The 22151-nt window shown below is 35.0% G+C and overlaps 1 protein-coding gene across 1 annotated transcript in view; it reads right to left on the reverse strand.

The window, feature by feature from the left end:
* ROBO2 (roundabout guidance receptor 2) overlaps positions 1-19000 on the reverse strand; it is a 1635852-nt gene extending 1616852 nt beyond the window's left edge. Inside the window, exon 1 of the mRNA XM_077878775.1 lies at positions 18784-19000. The gene's annotated coding sequence lies outside the window, so the exon portion shown is untranslated. The remainder of the gene's footprint in view (positions 1-18783) is intronic.
* Between the last annotated feature and the right edge of the window lie 3151 nt (positions 19001-22151).

A 22151-nucleotide genomic window follows, 5' to 3' on the forward strand; every position in this document is an offset into this window, starting at 1 on the left:
GAGATTTCTGTTCATGTCTTTTGCCCATTTCATGATTGGATTGTTTGTTTCTTTGGTGTTGAGTTTGATAAGTTCTTTATAGATCTTGGAAACTAGCCCTTTATCTGATATGTCATTTGCAAATATCTTCTCCCATTCTGTAGGTTGTCTTTGAGTTTTGTTGACTGTATCCTTTGCTGTGCAAAAGCTTCTTATCTTGATGAAGTCCCAATAGTTCATTTTTGCTTTTGTTTCTTTTGCCTTCGTGGATGTATCTTGCAAGAAGTTACGGTGGCCGAGTTCAAAAAGGGTGTTGCCTGTGTTCTTCTCTAGGATTTTGATGGAATCTTGTCTCACATTTAGATCTTTCATCCATTTTGAGTTTATCTTTGTGTATGGTGAAAGAGAGTGGTCTAGTTTCATTCTTCTGCATGTGGATGTCCAATTTTCCCAGCACCATTTATAGTGAGACAGAACGTAAAGACTGCTAACTCTGGGAAACGAACTAGGGGTGATAGAAGGGGAGGGGGGCGGGGGGTGGGAGTGAATGGGTGACGGGCACTGGGGGTTATTCTGTATGTTAGTAAATTGAACACCAATAAAAAATAAATTAAAAAAAAGAAAACAATATTTTTAAATGAATGTTCAACTGGGTATCATGGAATAGAGAGGGAAAACACAAATATGACCTTTAAGCTTCTAGCTTATTTACCTGAATGGTTGGCAGAGCCATTTCCTAGGACATGTTTTCTCTGAAGTATCCATATGCTGCCATCAAGTGAGGCACGGACTTACAGAGGTAAAATCTGGGACAAGCTCTAAAACTGGAAATTGCTAGCTCTTTAGTAGGGAAATGGTGTTTAGAGCTGAGAGAGTATGTATGTGTATAAAGAGCAGAGATTAGGATGGCACCCAAAGAAATATCAATATTTAGTAGTAATGAGTAGAGGAATAGAAACACATTGCCATATTAACAGTGGGGAAATGGACCTTAGGATATTTGCAAGGGAGTGCTACAGATGAACCATGACATCTGAACTCAAAACAGTGGAAAATGAAGACAGCAGAATACACAGGAATTGTAAAGGAACAACAAAAACTGTGGCCTAGGATAAATGTTAATGAAGATGAAGAACTGGAAGAATGAGAATACCTGAGCAAATAAGTTAAAAGAGGACTGATGTCCAGATGGTGGAATATTTGCCGTTAAGATCTTGATGGTACACACACTGGTATAGAAACAGTAGATTTGACCATGAAGTGGTAACTAAAGTGGAGAAAGGATAAAAAGCAATGGAGATAAGGACGTCAAGAAGTGGAGTGAACAGGAGACTTTGATGGTCGTTCCATCTGGATGCTGAAGTCATTGAAAATGGCAACAGGACTTAGCTGAAGAAGATTCCAAAAAAAGACCTAAAGCCTTAACTAAATGACAAGAGTGACCAGGAGATCTGTTGATATCAACAAGACAAAAAGAACATGATCAATATTTTCAAAGCATTTTTGTTTCAAAGGAACAGTATGACTTGCAACAGGGAAAGGAATTAGCAATATGAAAGTTATAATGAAGAACAAGAACAACTGCTGGACATAAGGCTTGTGGAGGGTGATAAAAAGACCAATCTCTATTTGTGAAGGCGACTGGGAAAGTTAGCCTATGGTGTCAACCAAGTTTCATTTTAAGAGAATTAAAAAGGCAATTTGAACTTAGCAACAATCACTTTTAACAGTTTTCAGTAGCTTAGTATACTACGTAAAATCAAGATTTAACGCAAAGTTATAAATTCCAATGTCATAACATCTCAGAATTGTCCAAACCACATAATTCTGTTCCTCTCTATACTGTCCACTATCTTATTCAGTAAAGAGGGCACTAAAACACACATACACACACACACACACACACACACACGCACACAGAAACTCAAGTGTGCATGTCTCATTTAGCTGCATATGTCATTTTGAACTATATTCAAAATAAACAAATCATACCATAACCTTCAATAATGGAGACTTTGAGGAATTAGAACATGGCTTTCTATAAAAGAAGTTAGCCTAAGTACAAGAAAACAGAAAAAAAAAGTCCCGCTTTGGAAGCCTACTTAGCTGAGTCATGCTTTGCCACCAGCAGGCACCAAAAAAAAGCAGTACAAGACTGGTAGAGCCCTTTAAAGGAAGTGGAAGACACCTATCTGTGAGGTTCAACTCTTAAATGCCTGGTCAAGATATAGCAACTGGATGAGAGTTCAAATTTTATAAAGATGAGCACTTGTTAAACTGAAAGATCTAAGAAGACATAGGAAGATACAGTGCCTATACCTTTGGATAGATAACTTTCTACAAAAATATCTTGCATCTTCCTATTGTTGTTTTTTCTTTAAAAGAGCTAACTTAGAAATAAAAACTATGAAATTAGAAAAAAGGCTATGAGATGTGTGTGGGTGAGTATGCATTTGCCAAAGATCATTCAGACTATCTTCTAACTATAGACTTCAAGCAAGACAAATATACAGCATTTTACTTCAGGGCAAGCTACAATAAGTGAAAAAAATAAGAATTTTTTAAATCAGTATTGAATATTTCCCATAGTTCTGAGCATCTAGAGTCCAAGTAATCAATCTCTTTGTTACGTGTAGCCATCATGGCATTCCAGAAATTCCATAAGACACTTTTTCCGTTTAGATTTGGAAAAGAGAATGGGGGGAAAAATCCTTTGTTGTGCTCTGTATTCTATGTGCAACATAGATTTTGTGCTACATGCTAGTGTTAGATTGTGATTACCTATAACTCTATGTGAAAAGGTAGCTTAATGAGCAATAGTCTTGAAGTTAATAAGCCTGACACTGGTTGGCTCAGTTACTAATTGGGTAAGTGACCTTGTACTGTTATTTAACCTCTCTAAGATAAATTATCTATGGTGATAAATTGAAGAGGCTCAATTCCCTCCACAGGTGACAGTTATGTTGATTTCAGTCTATTTATATCCTGCTAAACTGCAAGTTGGACAACATAGAACTTTCTTTCTAGACTTCACAATTCCACAGGACCCCTTACACTTGTCTTTTCCAACCTCAAGAAATACAGAGGGCAGCCCGAGTGGCTCAGAGGCTTAGCACTATCTTCAGCCCAGGGTGTGATCCTGGAGACCCAGGATCGGGTCCTATGTCAGGCTCCCTGCGTGGAGCCTGCTTCTTCCCTCTGCCTGCTTCTCCTTCTGCCTGTATCTCTGCCTCTCTCTCTGTCTAATGAATAAATAAACAAAATCTTAAAAAAAAAAAAAAAAGGAAATACAAAGGAATAAAAAAGGACTCTTTTCCAATTTAGCAGGAACTATCTGAACTAAATGAATGTATGTAATATTCATTATTTTAATTTTTTTTATTTATTTATGACAGTCACACAGAGAGAGAGAGAGAGAGAGGCAGAGACATAGGCAGAGGGAGAAGCAGGCTCCATGCACCAGGAGCCCGACGTGGGATTCGATCCCGGGTCTCCAGGATCGCGCCCTGGGCCAAAGGCAGGCACTAAACCGCTGCGCCACCCAGGGATCCCTCATTATTTTAATATATAAGATACATCCAAGCAGTTCCATGAAGTTCTAAGCTCATTAAAAGGCCTTGATATGGAATGTTGAGAGGATGGTCACCTCTCTTCATTCCCATCTTCCAGTTGCCTTCAATGCCTTGAAGTTGATTTGCAGTCAAAAATTAGAATCCTGAGAGAGCTAACCTAAATGAGGAATCAGGCTAATTTCTCAGTAAGAGTGTTCTAGAATAATAAATGCATTTCTGGTCAAAGCACTGGGATTCTGGAAATAACCATTTTCATAATGAGGCGCAGGAACTGTGACTGTAAAAAGTTGGTATATGATATCTGCCAAGTTCAAATGAGCTTCATTTGAAGGGCCTTCTACTAGGGCCACGTATAATGACTCAAATTAGTGAACTTAAAAATTGTTTTAAAATGCTTGATGGAGACATTTCAAATTATGATCTGAGATTTATCACTCATACTTCTGCTGAATTCAATGTGCTACCAAGATTTAATCAGATTAATCAAATACCATAAACTGAAACATACTCTTCCTTACAATCATTTTAAGAACTTTTAAACAGCTCAAACCTAAAAGATATGCTTTTAGTAATAATTTACTGGAGTTCATAAGTTTTATTTAATGTAGTTGTTTAGAGATATTTTTAACAAAGTTATTTGTAAAATTAAGACAATTTTTTTAAGAAATATTCTGGAGGGAGTTACTTAACTTACTAAAGATAATTTCAATTTATGAATCCAATGCCATTAATCATAAGCTAAAGAAAATGTAATTGTAAAACTTCATGAGAAGTAATATTTGTTACAAAGTTGTATCATTTGTTCAATTGGATATACTCCATATTACTGGGAAATTTTAAGAATTTCATTTCTTGGTCAGCAAAGCCTTTATTCCCTGGATGAATATCATACTCCCCACAGATATAATGATCGACATATTTGTCAGATTTGTCTGCTGGTTTCATGTAAGCAGTTTACAAAAGATAAAGTAAATAAAATGTAAAGATGCACTGTTTAAAACTTTCATCAAAAAGAACATTCTTTCAGTTTTAAGAAAACATGACTGAGCTTTCTGACCTATTATCAAGTTAGAGATGTTGAGCAAATACAACCTTTCATAATCCTATTTTCTTTTAATCCTATTGTTCTGAAAAACTGTCAGGTATCATCAATTTTACAACTTTGCTTCTTCTCAGCAGCTTATCTATCACCCTTTTTTTTAAAAAAAGATTTTATGTCATTATTCTGTGTGAGACACACAGAGAAAGGCAGAGACAGGAAGAGAGAAGCAGGCTTCATGAAGGGAGCCTGGTGTGGGACTTGATCCTGGCGCTCTGGGATCACTCTCTGAGCCAAAGGCAGATGCCCAACCGCTGAGCCATCCAGGCATCCACATCTAACACTTTTGTCACACTTTTCAACTGTTTCTACCACCGAACTAGGTGAATGTATTATTAGAATGGGTAGTAGAAATTGGATTATCAGTGGAATATATCCTATTTCCCCCTATTCTGGTCTTCAAATAACTCAAGCTCTCCTCACAACCCTAACTTTTATCAGGGGTACTAGTCCAAGTGACCCTGGATGATGATGGTACTCTTAAAGTAAAATTATTAATGATTTTACAATGCCAGAAAGATTATAGGATTATCCAATACAGCCTTGAATTCACCATCCAAGCCTCACATCATCAGAGGACATTTTTATGACTTTGCTAGCCTTCAAAACACACTTCTTTTTTAAACCTACATATCATTTGTATACATAAATAAAACAGTTCATCTCTCTACATTCTCACTATTCTGACATGATAAAGGACTTTCTTAAGAAAATTAATTCTCAATTCTTCCCTTAAATGTTCACTCAATTCTACAACAACCATCTATAGCAAAAAAAAAAAAAAAAAAATGTGGTTTAAATGTGTTAGTTTCTCCTTTTTAAGATTGTATTTATTCATTCGTTCATGAGAGACACACAGAGAGAGGCAGAGACATAGGCAGAGGGAGAAGCAGGCTCCTTGTGGGGAGCCTGATGCAGAACTTGATCTCAGGACCCCAGGATCATGACTGGAGCCAAAGGCAGACATTCAACCACTGAGCCACCTAGATGTCCCTAAAGGTGTTAGTTTCTTATTGCTGCTATCACAAATTAACACAAACTCAGTGGCTTAAAACAACATAAATTTATTTTCTTATAGTTCTATAGGTCAGAAATCCAAAATGACTTTTACTGAGATAAAATCAAGTCATTTTCCAGTCTATGTTACTTCTAGAGGCTTTGGGGAGGGAATCATATGAGAAGTTGAATATATTCTGTCTCCATCCACAAAACTTATTACTCCAACCTCTTCTCTTCTTCAATCATCTCATCTCCTTCTAGTATGATCTTCTGTTCTCCCTTTTATAAGGTATTTTATGTTTATACTGAACCTACAAAAATAATTAAAGATAATCTCTGCATTTTAAGGTCAGGTGATGCAAAACTTTAATTCTACCTGCAACCTTAACCACCCCTCCTTGCTATGTAATACAACATATTCACAGGTTCTGGGGATTAGGATGTAGACCTCTTTGTAAAGACATTATTCTATCTACCATACTAAACAACTGGGAAAAGGTAAAATTATGTATAATGCACTACTAACTCTGGCAATGAAATATTATATTACATAAAAGTCTATCACAAATTATTTTTAAAAGTTTTAGCTACTAGATTATTGGTCAGTTGTGGTATATTCCAGAAAAATCTCATGTTCTTGATGTTAACCCATCACACACAAATAAATGGTCTTATTAAAATTAAAAAGGAATATTCAAGGTAACTAGAGAATAGAAAAGGAACTATAGTTGCTATACCTCAAGAGGTCTGGTTTCTGAATATTATAACCCCAGCAATATGTGCACATATGCCAAATTCCTTTCCATCATACTCTGGATGCTAGTTCCCTATTTACCAAATACCTTTATTCTCATCACTACTTACCCAAAGTCCTATTTTCTTTAAAGCTTATCTTCATTAACATTTTTCCTCCTTCCCCCCCCCACTCTTATTTTTCTTTCCTGAACTTGATTTCATTTCTTATGTACTCCATATGTTCTCATACTTGATTATGCTCTGCTTTACAAGATTCTCTCATTTTAGGCATGCACCCCACAACACACACACACACGCACATATACACACAAGATGCTTTGTCTGCGTGACTTACCACTTTAGTACACAATGGTAACATCTCCTGCTCAGGCTCTGTCACCAGACTGAAATGCAGTATTTTTCAACCTGTAGTCTAACTTAAACTTCATGATCGAGTAAAGCCCCTATTTGAAGGAATAGTGGGATTTCTGCCCCTCAAAGTCTGGGTAATGCACAGAAACACATTTGGGAGCATAATTGACTTTTATGTACAGAAGCCAGATGCATTTCATGCCTATGTGTGCTTAGGGAAACAAGTGCATCTCATATATCACAATAAGCATCTGTTCCACTAAATTCCACTGCCGGATACTCATCATACTTAGGCAACAAAACACTTAAGGAAATAAAAGCTCTTTCCAATAAAAAAATAAATAAAAAATAAAGTACATCAGAAAGCTTTGTTTAAAAAAAAAAAGTCTTCCTCTACCAGTTAAGTCAAATAGAAACTACTAAAAACAATAAAATAATAATTGAAATATAGTTTCTGATGAGGAATCTTGGCCCCTACCCTGTAGAATTTAGAAAAAATGATATGTGAGTTTATATTTGAAAGGCTGCTTTCAACAGCAAAGAGTATGCTCTGATATATACTGAATATACTTTGATATACATACTTCTGAAATATATGAATATACTTTGGAAAATGCAGACATTTTAAAAAACTAATAGAAAACAAACTATATGAATATGAACCTGTTTAAACTTTTACAGACAATTTTATAGCTTTATTTACAGAGTTAATAAATTCATGCTACAATTTTGTTAAAATATCACAAATACCTCTATATAAATAATTTCCTCTATTTTTTTAATTTTATTAGCAATACAGATTCTAATACATTTAGTGTTCATATCAATCTCAACATTTTCTGCCAAAGTACTTTGTCCTTTTTTCTATTGGACCATTCTTATTGATTTATTGAACTATTTATATGCCAAATATGTCAAATGAATTGCAAATACTTTTTCCTGATTTGGCAGTTTCTTTTTCTACCAACTCAGGGTATCATTTGAAATACTGAAGTTTTCTACTTTAACAAAGTCCAAGCCATCAATCTCTATGAGTTTCTGTCTTTAGTTGGGCTGTACTTAAGAAAGTTAATTTAGCCCTAATATTACAAATAATATCTGCTTATAGATTTTTTCTTTATATTTTGAGGAGTTTACTGAATGCCTATTGTGAAACTAATTCTTATGAATGGCGTATTATAACTTTTAGCAACTATTTAAAAACAATACTTGATCATTATTTTATGAATAATTTATCATTTTCCCATTGATCTGAAAGATCATCTTTATAATATAGCAGATTTTAAGTTTATTGAAATTATGTAACATTACGTAATTATTAAATAACATAAGTTCAAGTTTAATTTTATATTTACTCCTTCACCTTTATCCCCTGAAGGAATGGATGGAGGAATTGCGTTCTTATGGTTTCAGTGTGCAATAACATGGTTTTAATGACATTTGAACAACACAGAAACTTTATTTTCTGGTTCTGAATTGTGTTTCAGATTGACCAATCTGTCCTGCAATTTGCCTTTGATGGTGGAGACTGAAATCTGTGATAGCTACATTTCTATTATTTAAAATTGTGTCAGGGACTAGGTAGGTGCTCCAAAAACATCTGTTTAATGATTAGACTGATAGATATCTGGTTTTCTATTGCAGTAGTGCTACCATACCCTCAACAATTACCTGGTTTTTCTCTGTCAAAAATAAAACGTTCATGACAGTTTTGCATGTGTCCATGTGCATGTACGTGGACTCTTTACAGAGACACACTGCTTTCCAAATACCACCAAAGATTATAATATATTTGTTCATTCTAAAGGTCTGGTCACAAAGAAAATAACAACAGAAAGCCATAAATGTGAGCCTGGAAAGAACAGAATACGGAAGATGAAATTAACAAATAGAACTTTCTCCTTTTTCAATTTGTTGCTAATGAAGTGAGAAAAGTAATGAATGTAAAAATGAAAGTACGCTGTTACATATATGTCACATGCACTCATTTTCATAATGAATACATATATACAGATAAGTATGAATCTATGGGCTAAATGGTATGCCATCTGTTTTGTATTTATAATACACATATATGTACATATATATACAACAAATATGAATGATTTGCATAAAATTTCCATTTTGTTCTTTTCCTCAGCTAAAAACTAAAAAGCATTTAAATCAAAACCAGTTAATTTAGAAATGTTTTTAACAAGTATCTCCTATTAGTCTTCATTTTTATGGCTCCTATGTTGTCATTTTATGTCAACTTTGCCATAATTTATACATATTTGAAAGTCACCTTAAGAAATTAATCTTTAAAAAAAGAGATTAATCTTTTTGCTAAGATCTCTAAAACTCAATATATGTATGTGCACAAATACTTAACATAGGGAGGTCAATTGCAAAAATAGGTATACATATATCAAAAAAGGGTGCCTGGATAGCACAGTCGGTTGGGCAGTTGACTCTTGCCTCAGGTCGTGATCTCGAGGTCATAAGATCCAGCCCTACATTGGTCTCAGCATAAAGACTGCTTGAGTTTCTCTCTTCCTTTCCTCTGCCCACCCCCCAAACTGTCTCTAAAATAAATAAATAAATCTTTAAAAAAAAAAAGAGAATTTCACTCAGAATTTTAACTATATATTTTGTTCTGTTAATAAAATCAACATATTATATAGCTGGGTAATAAACATGTTTGTTTTCATTGGCTTGCTTCCTTCTGAACTGCCATATTCATATAATACCTTGACAATTTGATACTTCATCACAGTAAGCATAGTGATCAAAAAAATTAAATCAGTGAGTTGAAAGACAATATATTTTTTGATGAACTTAATAAGTTAAAGTTGTCAGTCAGTGGTACAGCAAGGCGAAAAAGTATGAAAATCAAAGTTCTCAAGGCCAGTGAGTAACAATAAGGATGCTGTATACTGTGCATCAGTCACCATCACCATAAATCTGTGATGCCCATATTGCCAAATATTTCACATACAGCCTTAATGGTGATTAATATATGTGCCAAAGTAACTGAAACTGAAATGAGATTTTGCAGAAAAAGTGATATTTAAAAGCATTTTGAAAATTTATCATTTTTACTTCTGGAAAAAACACACTTGTCAATGTTATCTATACAAATCTTGATTTTATTTACCTAGTATTTAGCAAATAGAGTTTTAGTGAAAATGTTCAGATTTGTAGAATTCAGTGCATGAAACTGCTAAGTGATTATAAAAGAAATCTACAACAAATCCTGATTCTATAAATTTGCCAGTTGTGGCAGCAAAATGTAACTTACAGTGAATGTCATTATCTTCCCCATAATCCTTAGTAGCATGTGCCATTCTTCTCTTTAGATAATTGATGTATGTGATCCAGAGGTTTGCGCACATGCTATCTCAGCACACACCCTCTAGCCTTGCCTCCCAATCAAACTGCATCTTAAAAGCCTTTCGATGTAGGAGTTCTAGAGCCATCACTAAAAATACATACTTGTTACAGGTATTGAAATGCCTCCCTTCAAAAATTCAGAACACACTATACTGAAAAAAATGGATCTAATTTTTTAAAATTGCTTTACAACACTGTGAACTCTATAAAATAAATCATGCTGGGGTTAGACAACTTTCTTCATTTTAGCCTTTCTCATCTGTTTTCTCATTACTTTTTTTTTCCATGTAGTCACAGTTAACAATAGATTCATTGTTAAATTTCACTAATTGATTACTCCACAAAGTAAATTATTTCAACCATATTTCTGATGCTTCCTCTACTGCTCTGGTCCTATATAATCCTGTATTTTTTAATGAGTCAGCTTTTGATTTAAAAAAAACTCTCACATTTATTCTTGAAAAAGCCATTACTCCTTATAATGTTTATAATGGCAAACATCCGCTAGGTCTTGTGATCTACCTAGAGAAAATATTAATCATATTACTTCAGTATCAGTCAATAATAAGAACTATGTCATTTACTATCCTCAAATTCAGTGCTATGGATAATAAGTTTCAACCCAGAGACAGTTGGTTGCATGAGCAACAAGAGGAAGACAACCAGCAGTCTTATACCCACACTGGGACATGTCCACACATACTTGCTTCCACAGCCAAAGTAATACCATATGTCCTCAGTGATGTGAGTGGGCAAAAGTAACAGTTGGCCTGCTAAAGAGAGCCATATGTACAGGCAGCCTATCACACCATTCTTTTTACTTATGGCTGCTGAAAGCTGAGTTGAAGTTCTTGCTCTCATGAATAGCATGGCTGGAGATGCCCCCTCCATAGTAGAAAAACACCATTTATTGTGCAACTACTATATATCTGGACATGAAAGCAAAAATATGCTTGTACATTACTCTTCTTCTTATAAAGAAATACTTACACATCAATAAAGTTCCTTCTCTCAATCTCATCTTCCCTCACTAAAATATTTTGTATTTATGTGCAAAGGGACAAATACACAGTATTTTATCAAAAATGAAAATTCATAATCATCCTTGTCCAATTGCATGTTATACAACTTTTATTTGTAGCTGGATAGTCAGAAAATTATTTTGTTTGACATGAAAAATGTTAAAGAAAATTAGAAATATTTAAAAACTTAAGAGTATTTAAATCAGTTATGGAAAGCAAAAAGATAGCAATAAGCAAAACTGCATTCCACACACATTACAAGGTAAAAGAAAAAGTGGATTTTGAATGATTATAACAGCTTTGTACCTTAGCAAGGGCTTCTCTGGAATCTCCACAATTGCAAAGACAATTCAGCTATTGTACCAATAATAAAATTTATAGTTTTAAGGTCATTCTTAATACTGTGATCAGATAAGATAATTTACTTTTCTCCTAATGGCTTCTTTTTGACAAATGAGAGAGCTTTTAGGAAGGACAATGCTCCCTGCACAACAACCAGTAAAGCATGTCACATTCATTTACAATATAATTTTAAGAAAAATGAAGGACAAACTTGTGAGACAGTAAGAATTCATTTGCATTAAATTAATTTGAGCAGGGCATTTCTTGTTCCCTTTGGCAACAATATAGGGAAGGAAATTAATCCATCTTATTCAAAAGTTCTCTTTTGGATTTCAGAAAGATTTGAAAAGCTGACATGACCATCATTAAACTTCTCCTGGAAGTCTACAAATCGTGTATATAACTCATGAAAAAATATTCACAATGAATATTTGTGAAAAGCACCAGTTATTATGGAACTACTAAATGGCATCCACTTGAATATGCCCTGAAAAGTTTTAAAAGGGCTCCAAGCTTTCTGTGGTTTCTTCCATTGATTTGGCTTTATAAATAAGAGCTAACTTCATAAATAAGAACTATCATATATACTTCTCTATGTAACTTAAAGTTAAGTCATCAGATGTTGGATTTGACAGATAATAGGTTTAATTAATATTTTTGACCCTAGAAATACAAATGATTTCACTTACACTTTACTAAAATTAGAGCTAATGAATTCAAGGGATCAGTATCTTTTGTTGGAAAATTACCCATCAATATCTTCTAATAGTTCTAAAAATCCCCAAATTTATATTTTCTCCCACAAGGAAGCAAGCACATTAATTTCAGGGTCCCAAAGCACACAAATATTACTACCATTTATGTTAAGCTGAATAATGCTCCTGAAGACATTCTCCCCCTAATCCCCACATCCTGTGGATGTATTACCTTACCCAGTTAAAGGGACTTTGAAGATGTTATTGAATTAAGAATATTGAGATAGAGGCCCTGGATGATCCAGTGAGCCTAGTGTAATCACAAAAGTCCTTGAAAGAAGGATGGAAGGGTTAGAGGAAGTTAAAGGAAAGGGCAATGTAGAGACAGAGAGGATAGGAGCAATGCACCTTGAAAATGGAGGAACAGAAGGTGGGAGCACCTGGGTAGCTCAGTCAGTTAAGTATCTGCCTTTGGCTCAGGTCAAGATCCTGGGGGTCCTGGGATCCAGTCCCACATTGGGCTTCCTGCTCAGTGGGGAGCCCTCTTCTCCCTCTCCCTCTGCCTGCTGCTCACCCTGCTTGTGTTCTCTCTTTCTCTGTCAAATAAATAAATAAAATATTTTTAAAAAAGAAAAGAAGGGGATCCCTGGGTGGCGCAGCGGTTTGGCACCTGCCTTTGGCCCAGGGCGCGATCCTGGAGACCCGGGATCGAATCCCACGTCTGGCTCCCGGTGCATGGAGCCTGCTTCTCCCTCTGCCTGTGTCTCTGCATCTCTCTCTCTCTCTCTGTGTGACTATCATAAATAAATAAAAAAATTTTAAAAAAAAGAAAAGAAAAAAGAAATGGAGGAAGGGGCATTAAGCCAATGAATTCAGATGGCCACTAAAGGCAAAAAAAGGCAAGAAAATAGATTCTCCCCTCAGAGCGTCCAGAAGGAATCAGCCTTGCAGACATCTTGAGTTTAGCCCAGTGAAACTGGTTTTAGAATTCCAAACTCCAATACTGTAAGACAATAAATTGCTGTTGTTTAAGCCATTAAGTTTGCAGTAATTTATTAGAGCAGCCATAGGAAACTAAGATACCATTATAATAAGCCAAAGAAAGAAAATGAAATAGCGATGAACTTGAAAGTCCTAGGGGGAAAAAATGGGGTGTTAAAAAGAGGATTTATCTTGATAACTATATATGCTACTTGTTTACCCCTAAGCTATGTTATTAATATGATCCTAAACATCCAATCAATATGAACACCAGTATGTCTACTTTAGAGATGAAAATTTTCTCTTTACTCTTCAAGATAGTCTTGAACAACCCTATATGTGATAGAACAAACATCTTCATGTAGGAATCTTCCTGTTTAGCAGAGAAGTTATATCTGAAATTAAATCCTATTAAGTCAATCTTGGGACAATATGTAGAATATTCAAATATTACCTATCAAGAACACCACTAGGACTGTTTGTGATGCTACCTTCACCAACAGTATCAAAGTTTATTTGAAAGATTTTCAAAGCAATACTAAAAAATCATGTCCATTTTTTCCTCTTGTTAAAGATAAATCATTGCCCAACTGTACATTATATTTATGTTAATTGGATTAAGTCCAGTCATAAATTATGTACCACAAACAGGAAAGTCTTACTTATTGCTAACAAAATGACAGTACTAAACTGTCAACGATAGGAGGAAGTCATGTTTAGTGGAATAAATATGTCCCTTTTCTTTTTTTTATAATAAATTTATTTTTTATTGGTATTCAATTTACCAACATACAGAATAACACCCAGTGCTCATCCCGTCAAGTGCCCCCCTCAGTGCCCGTCACCCATTCACCCCATATGTCCCTTTTCTTATCAAAACTTGTTCTGAGATCTAGCTTGCTTCCTCTCACAAGCTTAAGTACAATAAAACTTGTGAGAACTCTCCTACTTTTCTAGAGTTTAATCAGAAGAAAAGTAGGAGACGTGAATGTTTCATGCAAGATTGACATTGACTCTGAGGAGGGGAATCAAAAATTTGGAAATAAAATGTGGAGTATCTCCATAGTAGTATATAAGAAGACAAGAAAAAAATACATATTGTCTCTCATGTGCCAATAAGTCCTTTATATAAATGATTTTATCGAATTTTTAACGTGCTAGAAATTCTTCAAAACAGGCAATTTTTTCACAATTTATAAAGAAAAGATCACAAAAAGGATCTTGATCAATGCCACACAGCTAATAAAAGGTAGAAGTAGGGTGAATATAACAAGCAAGAATAAAATAGCAGTCTCGCCCACTTGGACTTGAGACTACGCAAAGAGGCAAAACATAAACAAAGAACCTATAAATTAGATACTAGTAATCTCCCCATTTCATAAAAGAAGCATCTGAGGTTAAGAGAGCCTACACCATTTGTTTCAAGTTCATACATTATATATATTATAATCACTATAAGCCAAAAGACAATTTCAAACCCAGATTTGCAAGACACTTTATTACTTCAAGATGCATGTGCATTATTTCCGGGATAAACTGTGATAATTTTTGTTACTTCTTAGTGAGTGTCCAATAATAAGAGTGCTACAATTTAACCTTATTTTTATTTACTTTGAGAATTACTGAACGCCTTCACTTGTCTTTTGCAATTTCACTACTCATTCACATTACAGTTACCCATGAAAAATGAAGTTCAACATCTGCATCCTTTTTAGTTGCAAATTCTGGAGCTCAAGTAATACACAGTACATCACACTAAACTGCTAGTGTTGTTTGGAATGAAAAAAGGGGAATTTTTAACTCAGGAAAAATAATTGGATTGTTCATTCTTTTATCTCCATTATAGTTCACTAAATGTGTATTTGTATTAAAAAGTGTAATTTTCAATAACTCTTCCTATGCTTAAATAATGCATTTAAAGAACTGATTCAACAAATCAGAAAAATTCATGAATTATGCAAGGCAAAATTTTTGTTTGGTGACTTCTGCTTTTTTTTTCCTTATCATGTAGCCCATTTTAAGAATCACAAATTTGTCTTAAAGTCAACCTTCTAGCTTTCTCCCAGTTCCTCTACTTTCTCTTAGTTTCTCTTATGTGGTGAATAAAATGTGTTTATCCAAAGCTATCTTAAAACAATCCAGTGAAAACTGTAGTTGTCAATCATATCCACTGTTCATACATCTCCATATTTTTCTGCAGTAAATCTCTTCTATTACTCCCTATGCTATCAAGTGTCACTACAAAAGGAGATAAGGAATGAATCTCATAATGTAAGACTTAAAATGTTCATTCCTCTCGTTAGTATCTCATACCCACTCTGAACTATTCATGTAGCAACTAAGCAGCTACTCAATAAGCAACTAAGTGAACATGGCACTTTTAGAAAAGCAAAGTCCAAAATTCAATTCATTCCTCTGCAAATTTTTATCCAAGAAAGCATGACCCAATGGGCATCCTCTATGTGAAAAAAGGAACTCACTTTCATCAATGAATGTTCATGATACTCCTGTAGTAAGAATTGTTACTGTTCCACCTATATGGGCTAAGCACTCACTATTCTCATTCACACAGGTCAGACAACATCCAGGCCTAAGCAGTGACTCTGCCACTGGCAGGGGCGGGGGTTAATCACCAGGGCTGTCTTCAGCCTGTCCAGGGTTGTCTGGAAATTCTAGGGCAGTAATGTCCCCAGTTCCTGAAGCAGCCCTTAATCAATGATGCAAATCACTCTTGTCCAGAATGTTTGTAGATAAAGATGTATAATGGTCCTCATTCTCTCATGAGGAAGAAAATGATATATCCTTTCTTATCTTCCTCTCTCCCTCCTTCCACACTCAGCTAACCATCTATCTGGAAGAATTGCACAGGAAGAAAAATAAGGCTTTGGTCAGCACTCTCAAGTGGACACCTTCTCTGAGACGTTAAACAATGATGAGCTTCACACATACTCTGCTTGAGTTACTTTATAGGATCTGAAAGATTTTGAGAAAAATCATTACAAGTCATCCTTTTAATACCAGGCCCCAAAGGGAATTGTTTAGATGGTTAAGAGCTGTAGAATTTATTATCTTGATTCATTCAAGAATACTTGAGCCATGAGTGTATATGGAATCCTGCAATCAGATGCAAAGTTAGTATACTAACTAACATATACTTAGTTCCCGTATGTAAATATATATATCAGGTCTATCACAGGAAAAAAAAAAAAAAAAAAAAAACAGGTTCAAAGTGTATGAGACTCCAAGAAGTATTTACTGCTCTTGCTCACCTTCTTCCCATACTCCTAAAGGCTCTACTGAGCACTGATACACACACATATGCATCTTCCTGCAAACAATCACAAATTGTCCTTGTAACTCAAATGGTTTTTTAAAAACTTAAGTAGAACAGATTATTACCACTTAAGAATTAAAGTGAATAACAAAGCTGAAACAAATTTAAAAGTTCTTTTTCCTTTCTGTCTCTCTCTCTCAAGACTTAAAATGAGGGTCACTTTGAATCAGTCCGTATCAGACAAAGCACCCATGGCATATATAAAGTTTAAATAATTTTTTATGAATGTGGTCATGTATCAAAAAATAAAATTGTTCAGTTTCTAACTTCCTCTTCTCATAAATCCTGTTTAGGCATACACTACCTGCCAATGTTCAAGGAATCTTAAAGACTATTCACTGTAAAGTCTGGCAGTTTACTCTGAAAGCAAATTGTAACTGTGTTTCAAGTTCACACTAAGCAATTTTAAAATGCATCTGAATGTCCACTGTCTTCTATCTTGATTATTAGATGTAAATTATTCCAAGAATACTCTTAGTAAATATTGACTCTGCCTTTCAAATCCACTCTTATAAAGGAGGACACAAGGTCAACTGTTAGGTGTTTAGGAGTTATTTGAAAGTGAGGAGCATATAACTCTGCACAATCACATTTTCTTTTATGTACATGAATGAAACCAGTTTTAACAAGTAACCAGGAAAAAATAATCAATATCTTAGATATTTTTACATAGGCATATTCATGTATCACTATTGTAATAGTTTCAAATAAAAGCAACTGTGCACTTTTTGGGAAAAGAATTGAAGTTAAATAGCCTCGGCTTAAATTTCTAGTTTATTACATAATAATTTTAGAGAAATAATTTTAATCCCTCCATATGATAGTCTTTTCACATTAAAAGTGGAAGTAATATTACTGATCTTTCTAAACTTCTGTAAGAAATTAGAAATGGAAGAGCTGAGAAAGAACAAGGCTCATTTTGTAGACAGGAAGGATTTGTTGAATCCAAACTGAAGTTAAAAGGAAAAGAAAAGTAAAATATTCCACCTTAATTGCTAAAACTGTAGATGCATATATCTCAATTTGAAAAGCCTAAGTAAGATATCTTAAGCATAAAATGACACTGGACCCTTATAGAGAATTTAGTTAATATTTGAAAGATATATAAATTTCATTCCTCAATTTCAGTTCTGATATTTATTTTTAAACTCATAATTTTATACTTGACTATTATTAAAATTCATGGTAGCCCATATAGTCATATGCCCACCAGTTCTACTGAAAAGTATCCAGCAAGGCCCATGAAGTAAATATTTAATCCAAACACAAAAATAGCTAACCCAACCACCTAAAAGCAAAACATTAAAATAAAAAATTCTTATGGCCATGATGATTAAAAGTTAGTGCTACTAGCAAGAAAGCAATCTCTAAACTAAATAAACTTGTAATACACCTTAGGAATTTTGCCTTACACCCACAAACACACGTTAGACACACATACACACACACAAAGAAAATGTGAAAATATTAAATTAAGGAAGTTCTGTGGGAAATGTCCATAATTTCATTCCCAGAATTTCTTCAATCGCTTTCCCTAAAGTCCTTTCAGGAAAATAAAGTTGTTCTTCTCTTATTGTGAACTCATCACTTTTCCCATAGCATTTGCAAAATGAGAAATATATTTCCTGTCAGATACTTAAAAGTTGTGCTGTTAAAAAATTATTGGTAATAATTTTGGAACAAAGGTTTTTAAACTAAATTGTCATCACATTTCAGAGCCTGTCTAGAGAGCCTGAAGTTCTCTGTCTTTTAATAAGCTTGTGACGAGTACTGAGCAAAAGAACCTCCCATTCCTCAGAGAGCTACCCTCTGGTAAATCAGGTGAAAGAAACACCGCTCCCCATTTAGAGAGCAAGGTTGACCTGTCCCAGCAGATATTAGGACCCCCTACTTCCACACCTTTCCGATCCTTGGACTGGAGTTGTAAAATTGGGCAGAAGCCAAGGGGAAGGAGGAACAGAAGGACAAAGTGGGTAGCCAGAAAAACAAATGACCCTCTCAAAAGCTTGCATATAAACACATATAACGCATGCAATTGGGGACATTTCCTAAAATCCAGTCACTTCAGCTGAATTCCATCCGAATCCCCTCATCCTTGCAGTGAAGATCGCAACTGCCCACCGCCCATCCGCCCACCCTCAGCATTCGCAGCCTCGCCAAAACCAGTCAGTCATGACTTTGGGTAATTTGTAAAGCCAGCAGTGTTTGGGGAGCTGAACAAGCTCGCCAATTCCAGCGTCTAGTTCGAGACCCTCTCAGTACAGCTCACTGCCTAACTCACCTGGAGTCAGGTCTAGACGGCAGCCTCCGCCCAGAGGGACCGGGAAGCAGCCCTGAGAAGCTCAGCAGAGTCCGCCTGAATAATGGAAGCAGTGCAGCTGAGCAGCTCCCCCCGGACCTGCTGCTCTAGCAGCTCCCAGATTTCCTCCACTCCCCACCGGAGCTGTCCTTCCTTTCTCCTCCTCCTCCCCGCCTGCCGCTACTGCACTCCCTCCTCCTGGCGGTGGCGCAGAGAGGAGTCCTCCCAGCCTCCCTCCTCCAAGCGCACGAGCTGTCCGTGGTGCTGATGAAGAGGCTCCGGGCCCCTCCCGGGCAGGCGGGGCGCGCAAGTCCCCTCCTGAGACGCTGAAGTCCCAAGAGCAGGGCTGCAGATTTGCCTCGCGAAGCCAGCGGAGAAATGGGCTGGAAGAGGCGACCAGCTGTGCCCTGCTAGCATCTAACACCCCCTTGTCAGTTTAATCAATACCCTCAGACTTACTCCTAAAGTCTCCAGTAATTCACAGGTGCCAAAAAGTAAAAGAAGAAAAAAAAAAAAAAGAAAGAAAGAAAGAAAGAAGAAAGAAAGAAAGAAAGAAAGAAAGAAAGAAAGAAAGAAAGAAAGAAAGAAAGAAAGAAAGAAAGAAAGAAAAAAGGATTTGAGAACATATTTGTATTAACATTATTCTCTATACAGAGACAATAACTTGGCTAGATTCTAAGACTAAGAAGTGTAAAAAGTGGTATAAGATTCAGTGTGGTTATTCTGACATATTTGGGGTGTACTTAGGGCTCTTTAATCGGAACTAGTAATCTCCTAGTCATGACAACACAGATCCCTAAGGGAAGTCAAGGGTTACATATTAAATGCCAGGCTCTTTGTTTAATAGCCTCCTTTTCCCCCTTGATTAATCTTTACCACAATTCTATAAAGCAGTATTAGCAACTCTATTTTATAGTTTAAGAAGTAGAGACGGAGTAACTTGCTCAAGGTCACAGAGATACTATGTTTCTGAACCTAAATAACAACTGAAATCTGTATATCCCACAATCTATACCTTGTGTACAATGTCTCACCACATCTTTAATACTGTGCAAGGGAACCAATAAAGATAAAAGAACTATCAACAAATATACATCAGGAGCCTAATGAATATCTTCAATCACAGTGTAAGACTTATCAATAGTCAAACAATCCAAGAAACGACAGTTCAAATGCATGTTCACCGTGTGATTACTTATAAAATAACAATACTCAGAATTAGAAAAGGTAAATACTGTTTAAAATCTTCAGAATCAATTGTCATCCACATGTGAGTTGAATTTTCCACCCTGAAAAAGAGAGGTCAAATATTGGCTCTCCCAAGAAGCTTATAATGGAAGGGAAAAAGTCCTAGTAAACCAACAACACACTTGTTTCCCATTTAGAATGCACACTACACAAATCCTTAATATTCTTTTTAATTTTCAGTAGGCATTTATTTCAAAAACTTTATATGATAAAAATCTAACTTCCAGCATATTAGATAGCATTGACAGTTAAATTTACTTGAACCTATATAAATATAGTGTTAATAAAGTAAGTAATTCAATTGATTTCTTTACTAATATGTCATGATGTACTTCTTCCTCAGGCAAATGATAAGAATTCCTCCTATGGTATGAAATACTACAAGTTCTATATTTATCTTGGTAGAGATAGAAGTATTAAGAAGTACAGTCAGATTTCTTATAACCTAATCTAGCCTGATTATTCATCCTATGCTTCATTCCAGAAATTATTCAATGAGGGCTTTATTTCTCCTATTTTCAAGGAAATGTAGGGGTAAAAGAGAAATCTTTGGTTCATGGGAGGTGAGAAATCTTAAAGCAACTATATATCAACACTAACCACTAATTAACTAAGAATTAATCTTGCTCATAAATAATCACAAAAGACTATAATCAAAGTATGACTAACTGCATTCTATGTTTTTAATCATTATTCCTTCTAATTGAACATACACTTCAATGTACACTTGAATATATACTTATATTTTTAATCCTATCTGAATATTTACTCATATTGGCATAATATCATATCTACCCTTAAATACTCAGTGTACATGTACCCAGAAAATCTTTCTGAATTGTCTGACAAGTATAATTCTTCATTCAGATGTTAACAACATGTTATTTGTTCTTTCTTTGCAATGCTTATCCTCAATTTTTTATAGTTCTGTCCAACTATAAACTTTTTTATCAATCTCATTACATAACTTTTTTTAAAAAATGTGTTGAACAGATTTATACTAAATTTTCATATACTTACAAAGGCCTAATTATTTCTCCTTAAAATTTTATGTGTATATGTTTCATATGTTCCACCAGACAATAAGCTTCTAAAGGAGAAAGATTTTGTCTGAATATTATTTTTTCATACATTGTCAATCTTAAGCTCTGCACCAGAGATGGGCCTAAAGAATTTGTTTAAACTTGATTTACTCTTTCCTTCATTTCTTCAAAAAAAAAACATGTGTGCCTGTGCTAACTCTTTTTAAACCCTCTGCAAGATATGGAGTACACAAAGATGTTCAAACTTGATATGGCCCTTGACTGTATGGAGTTTACAGTGTAATAATGGAATAACAATCATACATTCTTGCTGAATAAATGAAAAGTCTATCTGAACTTATTGGCTAAGACCATAACATGAAAGCAAAACAGCTGCCTGACTGAAAACACTAAAAGGAACTCTCAAGAGGGTCTCTGTTGAAATAGTACATCTCATTATGGAAATAATGAGAACAATTAGTAACTGTGCATATGACAGTACACATACATCTTTGTGGTTTCTGACCTTTTAACTTCCTCAAAGGCAAGACCACAAACCTTTCAACATCGTGAACAGTATTAATCTGAGCAGAGAATATGACACTTTCACATACTTCATTCTATTTTTCCCTAAAGTGATTCTTATTTTTGGCTGAGTCTAATGCATTTTCTGGTGAAAATGTTTGTACCAAACAACTATCTGGTGAAGTTTTCTTACCATGAGCCAACCTCATACTCTAGTTCATTTCTGGAATGTCTGTTTGCCTTTAGTTTATGATAAAATCCCTTAGGTACTTTTACTGGTGACAGCACATAGTAAGATGTGTCCATATTTGATTGGATTTCAGCTTGCAAGTATTCACTTTTATATCAGAAAAAAAGAAGAGGAAACAAGGGAGAATATGCTTGGAAGAATATCCAAGGGGCTGTCATAGAATCTCAGATCAGGATCTCTGAAATATTAGAGACAGGACTGACAGTCAAGGCCCTAGAACGACTAAAGCAGCTCATATCTGGTCATTTTTTATGACCAAAATTGTCTAAAATGTTTTTAATTTTTTTCTATTTTATCAATTTTTA

This window comes from Canis aureus, chromosome 30, assembly GCF_053574225.1.
Source record: "Canis aureus isolate CA01 chromosome 30, VMU_Caureus_v.1.0, whole genome shotgun sequence".
Classification (NCBI taxonomy): domain Eukaryota; kingdom Metazoa; phylum Chordata; class Mammalia; order Carnivora; family Canidae; genus Canis; species Canis aureus.